The 8,622-nt window shown below is 40.3% G+C and overlaps 1 long non-coding RNA gene across 1 annotated transcript in view; it reads left to right on the top strand.

Moving 5' to 3' along the window:
- Window positions 1-551: 551 nt before the first annotated feature.
- The window catches only part of LOC108447652, a 9,601-nt gene continuing 1,530 nt past the window's right edge, over window positions 552-8,622 (top strand). The window contains exons 1-4 of the long non-coding RNA XR_001863318.1: window positions 552-1,003; window positions 1,941-2,035; window positions 5,728-5,901; window positions 6,224-6,306. This is a non-coding gene — a long non-coding RNA (uncharacterized LOC108447652). The remainder of the gene's footprint in view (window positions 1,004-1,940; window positions 2,036-5,727; window positions 5,902-6,223; window positions 6,307-8,622) is intronic.

Genomic DNA, 8,622 nt, shown 5'->3' with positions numbered 1-8,622 from the left:
CTTCCAGACATCACTGGTTTGCAGCAGTGCCCTTTCACCCCTAGACCAGAGAATGAACACTTCCTTCTTTGCCATTCCAGTCTGTTTCACTGACACTATGAATATATCAAAACCCTCTAAGCACTCAGCTGAACACCCACAAAACCTCTGACTTGACGATATCATGCCTTTTCCTCCTTCAATCTACCTTTGCAATTGTTTCTCACAGAAACGTCTCCTTTGTTTGGGTTTGGTTTTTTTTTTAATCACTTAGCAATCTGGCAGGTACATACTCAGTTATTTTAACCTTCTTTAGGAATAAACCATTATCTTTAGTCAGCCTCAAATTGGAATCTGTGTGTCACCTGGTTTGTTCTAAGAAGCTGAAAACCCTCCCCGTCGTCATGGGTGAAATGCGCGTAGTACAACCTGCCTAGATACATAAATGACCTCAGGCACTGTAGTACATGACTCATCACATCCAAGAAAAGCGGGATGGGATGTCATTCCCACAATGCAGGTGGGAACAGCATAGGAACTGAGACACAGGCAAGGAAAATGTCTTAGGCAGAACCACGCAAAGGAGTTCTTACAAAACAGTGTTTCAGACACCGGTTCCTCATATCTCAAGCAAATACCCCAAGCAGGGGAGAACTCAGAGAACTGGAATCACTGTCTCAACTCTCAAGACTGTTTATTCCATGCTGCTGAAGAAAATGATGGTTGGCACCAGGCTTATGCTGTGTCTGTCCTTTCTCTGACACTCTGCAGTTTGCTAAAGAAGATCGGCATGTGGTTTACCCTGGCAAAAACGTTTGCTTGGAATATATGTTGACATTGACTAGTGGTATTGGAAAAAACCAATTCAGCTGCAGCCTGAGTCTTGGGGACCGGAAACAGCTGGAGCCCAACTGCCATTATCTCACTGCCAGAAACAGAATGCCTCATGAGGAAATGACAACCTGAACGTGACTGCAAGTAGCAAAACAACTCAGGGAAATGCAGCAGTTGCTTCAAAGGGATGGTATGTAAAGGCTGTCTAATTTGGAGAAATGCTGTTTTCCTCAGAGGATAATGGGATCTGACGGCCTCTGTGTCCTTAACCGTGTTTTGGACTGCCAGTCTAGGGTGGCTGTTTTCTTCTTCTGTGGAGTGGGAGGTGATACAGAGTAACTTTCATCTTGAAAGCCCTTTGTGATTATTAATTTTTATGAGGAAGGGATCAGCACCTGGAAACAGGCAAGTATAAAATGCAACATGGCCACTCAGCTAAATTGACAGTGGCCACCCAGGTCTGGGCGCAAAATGAATGGTTCCATGCTGGTACTTCAAATTCACAGGCTGTCTGAAAAGGTTAATTCTCAAAGTATCAGCTGAGGAAAGGGCCCACAGTCCTTCTGTTATAGGCATTTGGATGTAATGAGGCAGTAAATTCGGCTATGCTTGGCAGTCATATGTGCTGTCAAGGCTTTCTTTATTCATGTGGTCAATAGAGACATGGGAGAAATTGTCAACAACTTTGGAGGCTTCTCCAGAGAGCTTACCAGCAACAGGCAGCTTAGTTGGGTAAGACACATTTGAGGGTGCTGTTGTGAAAACGGTAGTAACAAACATGCAAGGTGTGAATTTTCACAAAATAGTTCCATTTGCCTTCTTGGAAATTGGGAATACATGTGGTTCTCAGCCAAGCCAGTGTGAAAGCGACCAGTCAGAATTCCAGGGGGGTATTTGATGCAAGTTGCACATTTCTGCATCTTCTGTTTTTCATAATTTTTAACCAATGTGAATTGTTCTTCCCCCCCCCCCCCCCACTATCAGTGACTTTTTCCCTTGCTGTGTTATCAACAGTGCTGTCTTTGAAACCACGGCAAACAAAATATCATTTAACAGAAACTGAGACATAGGTGAGTATCAAACCACTGTGGATGACACTGAGGGGTCTCCATTTTTTTGTTCAACAGATTGGACCAGAGAAGGGCACTGTGCACTTGGCTATAGCTGCTGTCCTGAAAGCTCTGTGAGCCAGAAGGAAAGGTGACACCCATGGGACCTCAGTGTAAGTATGCTCATTAATTCAGAGAGATTCCCTGCTCCTGGTTGCTCTTATTTACATGTGGTCTTGATTTTGAAGTAATCTATACATACTATTGGCTTTAAAGTATCAAATAAAGTACAGCATTGCTGAGTTCTTGGACACTCTGCCCATGCTTAATTTTTGCAGGATGGAAAACTGTAGCCGCTGCACAGCGCTTAGTGGTGAAATTGGTCGGAACATTACAGAGTAAATTTGTGGAACTCTGGCATTTCTGAAAGAAAATATTTTTGCCTAGTCCTGTTTCTTCGTATACCCTTCCCTTGATTTCATCTTTCTTACTCGCATATTTTAATCTGAGATTTTCACTTTTTAGCTGCTTCCCTACTGAATATGCTCTTGATCTGGGAGCCAAATCTTGCATACTTAGCATGTTACTATTTATTAAAAATAGCCTTTTTAGGCAGAGATGTGAGGTCATAAAGACGGCCTGGTTAGAAAGGAAAATTAGTGAACGAAAGATATTGTCCAGTCAAGAAAACTGACAGAGAAAGGTCTGCCAGCCTGGAACTGTGAGCCTGGGGACCAGCCCTGTGAACTAGTGAAAAACATCCTTTAAAACGGCAGCTGGTCTCTTTGAAGTGCAGCTGAGGTACCTAGAAACCAGAGACATCCACAGACACCAAACAAGGAGACACTAACAGCAATTTGTCGTGTGAAGGTGAAAAACAGTCTGAAGAAATAAAATAGCTCTGAAGGAACAGAAAACACCATCCCCAATTGGCTGTGAAAAATAGAAATTAAACAGGATCTATTGGCTGCTCAATGCCCCACTCCCTCTGTGCCAGTTTGGACAAATTTGGAGGAAAATATTCCCTGATAGAAAGCAGGTTACAACCATCCCTCCCCCACCAGGTTCGGGGAAAAAAAATAAATTTCCATTGGATGAAAGTGAAAGAGATAAAAACTATTTATTTAACAAAAACACAGGAAAAGGATAATAATGCTAAATAATAAAACCTCTCGCTGTGGAGAGAAACCTGGGGAAATTTCAGAGTCCTTCTGTAGGTGTAATCTCTTTCCTTCTCCTTGGAGCTGGGTCGTGGGCCCACCTCCAGGGCCTCAGTGGAAAATTCTCCCAATGTGTTCTGATGTTGAAACAGTCCAGAAGAGAAGAAGGAAAAAAACGGAAGTCACAGGAAAACAAAGTTCAACTCTCCGTCTCCCTCTGGAGAAAAGGAGCCAAAAGCTGGCTGAAAAGCAAGCATGGTGCTTCCTCTGCTCTTGCTACTGCAGCGGAAGAACGCAGAGAAGAGTGTATCTGTGTCCTTGAACAACTGCTTTGAAAAGTTCACTTGGTTTTTTCTTCTCCCCCCCTCTCAGGCTCCATTTAAAGGCACGGAAAGGCACAAAATTAATTTCTGGGCATAGAGCAGCGGTAGGGGATACACAGCATAAAGTCACCCCAAGACACCCTCTTACAACTATGTGATATAAAAAACACTTAATGTTTATCCAAAAATGAGCCTGAGAACTTCTTGGCTGAATCCCACACAACCTTTCTATGAGCATTTAGGCTCTCCCTAGGGACACCTGGCTAAAAAAAGAGTCTGTGATATGGATTATTTTGGAATTGGGACTTTACCAGTTCTCTTACTGTCTGGGTCTGTCCTCCTCTCTTTCAGGAAGGGTTGGTCCCCCAGGTTTTTCCTGCCTTTTGAGATGGTTTGGTTGCTTTTGAAATCTAATTCACTTCATGTCAATAGCATAAATATTAATATAAGTAATCATAAAAATATCTGCTGTTATGTTGTTGATAAATTTGCTTCATTCATGATAAATAGTAGTTATCTAAAATAATACAGAACTACTTGGCTGCTCCTGTCATTTGCTGTACCACAGTACTGATTGATGTTATTATTGATTGATAACATGCTGTTGTTTGATAACATATATTATTGATGGCAGAGAGTAATTTGTAATAACTTGATATATATTCATTCATATTCATTTTATTAACCATAGAAATGTTTTGTAGTGGAAGTTTTTGTGGTATTGGTGGTAATCTGTACTAAAGAAGAGAAATTTAGAGGGCAAAGCTTTCACTTACTTGTGTATTACAGACTCTCACAAACCCACAGTCATTATCTCTCCACACCTTTTCCAATAATCACTCTACCAATACTGCTTCCATAATGAAAGCAGGTCAAAAATAATGTTTCATCCTTAATGATTTTCAATAGAAAGTGTCAAATGTTCTTGTTCACTGTTGTTAACCACTTTGCTTTGGTGTCAGGAATTCATTTTGTGTGCCAAATGTAAATGTTACTTGCACTTTGTGACATTTCATCATAAAGACAAAAGCACCTGTGTGTTATGGCATCACTGTGGTCCGAGTTATTTGATTTGTTTTGTTTCCTACTTTATGTGAAAGTTACAGGTTGACATGGTCAGAAAGTCTAAAGGCAACTAGGCTCTATTAGAAGAGTACATGTTTTAGCTGGTGTCCAGACTAAAATGGTCTTACAGCTCATTTCAGACAGAAGCTGTGTCCCTGGTGGGGAGTGTTGCTTTCTGCCCAGAGAAGTCCTTGCCTCCCAACAGACCCTCTTCACGTGTCTGCTCTCAAGCAGAGATGCAAATTATCCCCTCTCCTGGGGAAGCTGTACAGCTTGTCTTGCCCACTCTCACATCACAGCTGGCAGTGGGGACTGATGGCTAAAGCTATAGGAAGCTGTGTACTTAAAGACCATGCTTTAATCTGTAGGTCTTTGTTTAGGAGTTGGACAAGAAGCTGCTTTTCTTTAAGTCTGGATAATTGGGAGTTTGGCTTAGTTTTTTAAATGGTTGGGAGCTTTTTCACAAAAAACCTCCTTGCTGAAAACTAAAAATTTGGTAATTGAATTGCCTGTGCTACCATTGTCTGCTAGCAAATGCTTGGGCTTAATGTGTTGATCTGTTTGCTGGAGTGATCAGTCATTTTGGGGGAAATTCCCTTCAGTATTAAGATCTAAAAGATCCTGTTCTAAAATAACTTGCTATTTCCTTTTCTGAGAGCAGGAGGTATGAGAATAGGGTTGCTTCTCTGTTTTAATTTGACAGCTAAAATAGTGTGACTTGGCTTTCCTGTTTAATCTCTTACTCCTGCTTGGATAGAGTTTAAAAAGAAGCTGAAAATGGCTTATTATCAAGTACTCACAGCCATGAAATTAGGCAAACATGCATTTGGCAGTGCAACACAAGCTGATGAGGAAGGGGGTTGTGAAGGTTTAGAATATCTGCTGTTTCAACTCCCTGCTTGCTTCAGAAAAATAGGGAAAAGATTGACAGCCATTCCTCAACTGACTAACATTACTTAATCTTTTTTTCATCATACTGTTTTATCATGCTATGGGGTTTTTTATTTTATATGTCATGCTTGAAGCAGGCTGCCAAGCATTTGCTATTCTGCATGGAATACATATACATTACTGGTGTGCTAGCAGAAGGGGAAGCTTGTGGTAAGTCATCTTTCCTTCAAAGCTGGAGTTTTGGTACCCTCCATTTTCCTAATCCTGGCCTTGTGTCATTAGTTTTGATGGGAGTAACTCTGTCAGGAATACACCACCAGCCTGTGAGACTGACAGGCTGGAGGAAATGTAATGATCACCTCTGGAGTGTGAGGAGAATTTAGTTCAGTTCAGTCTAATTTGATATTCATTCTTGTTCCCCTACAGAAATACTCCAAAATGGTCTGCTTGGGAAAAAAGAAAGGTGTGAGCTTAAATACATCTGTACCTGATGAAAACAGTTTGCATCTCTTAGAGAGTGGGAAGGGGACTGTGTGAGATGAAGCCTGCTGTTTGTTGGCATCTTCTTGTGTGTACCAGGAGAGCAATGTCAAAACTCAGGTTTGTGCCACACTGGTGATGTTTTGCCATGTAACTCTTTGCACTGGGTTAGCGAGGAGCTTGTGCTGTTCTCTGCTGCTGCCAAGGATTTATCTGCTTTGCAGTTGTCTTGCAATGAAATAGCTAGGGAGAAGAGGGAAGGGCTTATCTGGCAAAATTGGTCTATTTGATTAAAGTGATGGGTTTGGGGGAAAATAAAGAAGTAAAAATGCCTCCAATCCTTCAGTTTTCCCAAAGAACATTCTTTGATGTATTATTTAACAAAATTATGTGCTGTTGACTAAAACACAGCCTGACTTGTAATTGTTCTTATCTGCTTCAGAACAGAAAATGTTAAAGTATGGATATCTGGCTTATTCAGGATCCTCTTCCTGGCTGGGCTTCTCAGATCACCAGTTAAATCAGGTTTGAATGTTCAATTTTATAGCAGTAAGATTTTAAATAGTATGTGAAGTGGGAAATGCTAACAGATGATGATCAATTCTCACTGCTTGCTCCTAAACACTTAGAAGTTTTGCTGGACTGACTGAAAAGGTATCATTGCAGGTCCATTTGGGGAGGTAAAAAAGTGGGCCTAATACCATTTCAGTGATTTTCCCAGTAAGGCAGAGTGTTTATGAATGAGAATATACCCAAGGAACTAACATAGAAATGCAAGTTTCTTTGCTGGTATATTGTGTGTAACAATGAGTTTGCATGGGTAGAGCTGTTGTTGGTTTAAGCAAGGGGCTTATGCACATGGGGCTTCTGAGGGGAGTGCTATGAATTAACCAAAAATATGATCATTAAGAGTGTTAATGAAAATACATAAAATCTGTGCTTGGATAGCTGAGAAGCACAGTACCCTTAACCTGTGGTAACTTCACGGATGAGAAATGGGGATGTCTTCTTCAGAGTCAACATGAACCTCAAAATGTGATAAATGATGGTTTATTCTAGAAATTCTAGTTGCTGTCACTTCGAGGGGTACTCTGGAACTGTCAGTAGCAGAGGGCTCTTGGCTTCCTTCATAAACAGCATCCCTATTGCCAGAGAGAGCTGCATGTGCCTTTCTGTCTCAGTTTATTGGTGTCAGATCAAATTAATACAGCTGGTATTTTTCTTTCAGAAAATATACAACTTGGTATACCTAGAAATAATGTTGCCAAGTTATGGGATGTTCACATCAGGATTAGAAAAATTTATTATTTCTTACAGTTAGCTGGGTTGAGGAGTTTGGTTCAGCTGTATGTTACTGATACATCTGATCTCATTTTCTGATGGTTTCTTCTAGCTACTTGTGAGGAAGAAATAAAAAGCTTATTCTAATTTTGTGTAAATTAATATTCTAGATGCAGTGTGGTGGAGTTATTTGGAGACGTATAACTAACTGATGTAGTTTTGCTTGCAGTTGCACACATAGGCCCTGAGAGAAGGCTGGATAATGTATTGTAAACGCCTGTATTGAGTGTTACTCTTCTGTGTTTTATGCTTTGAAAGGACAAACTGGGCCAGGTCTAACTCGTGCAGGTCTGTGGTATGGGCAATGATGACTCTGCTTCTGTATCTCTTCCCAGACACTCCCCCCTTCCACTACTGCATAATGCTGCATTGCAGGAGAACAGGAGTGGTGTGGGAAAGCTGAGGGCTGATCACAAGTGAAGATAGACGTGTTTCCATTGATTTATGAAACGCCATCGCTGCTTGATTTTCAGAGTAGGATGAAGCTTACTCACAAGGGAGGAGAAGTAACAAGAAAGTTCCTTCTGTAAGACAGTGATGCTAAAATTCTAAAATCTAGTTTATGGATTCCAGTTTATGGCCCCATTAATCATTCAGAAGTGATCTATTCCATGTTCCAAGTATGCATATACGTTCAAAGTAAAAGTGGGCACTTATCTACAGGATGATATTTGCAGATTGAGATTTATGCAAGAAATGATTGGCCCAGACAAAATAACTATGAATATCACCTTTTTGCTACTATACTATGTTATTTTCTATTTAAAGCCATTAGATGAAATAGCTCTTATATGCATTTATTGAACAAATATTGTCTCTTTCCTTCTTCAAATCCTGAATAATGTCAACAGATGTTGATCTATTTCAATGAAGAGCAGTATTGAATATGACCGAAGTAGTTGTATTACTAAGAATTTTATCCTGTATTTCTGTGCCAGAAATTCGAGTCTGCAGCAGAACCCCACTACCAGGATTTTCTTCTAGAGGATTTAAAGTGGTTTTTATATCCAGGGAGGCTTCCAGAATAAAGCCTGTTAATAATTTTTAATGTGTATTTGGCCAAAAATAAGCTGGAAAATAAGTTATTCAAACTAAAATATTTGAATGAAAATGAAGAAGTAGATGGAAGTCACTCATTTTTGTTTTGAAATGCTTCTCTGTTGACTGCTTTGGGTCAGATTCTTTTGCCCCACATGTTCACTGGCACACCACAGCTGCTGACCTACTCTGGGTGCTGCAGTGCAGCACAAAGCTTTCATGGGATGCCATAAATCATGAACCAGGAACTCTGTGAATACAGGATGGCAAAGACCTGAAGAGCCTGCAGAGGAATTATGATGTGATTTTCAGATGATTCATTTTTTATAGACAGAAAATTTCTCCCTTGTGTGGGAGAGAAATTCTGCTTCAAAAACTCATCTTATTTAAACTACTGCACTTTTTTTTTTTTTTTTTTTTTTTTTTTCAAAAACGTTTTTTTCTGAAAATTTAAGGAAGCCA

Source organism: Corvus brachyrhynchos, unplaced genomic scaffold (assembly GCF_000691975.1).
Source record: "Corvus brachyrhynchos isolate BGI_N302 unplaced genomic scaffold, ASM69197v1 scaffold106, whole genome shotgun sequence".
NCBI classification, from domain to species: domain Eukaryota; kingdom Metazoa; phylum Chordata; class Aves; order Passeriformes; family Corvidae; genus Corvus; species Corvus brachyrhynchos.
This window is presented reverse-complemented; position numbering and strand designations above follow the sequence as displayed.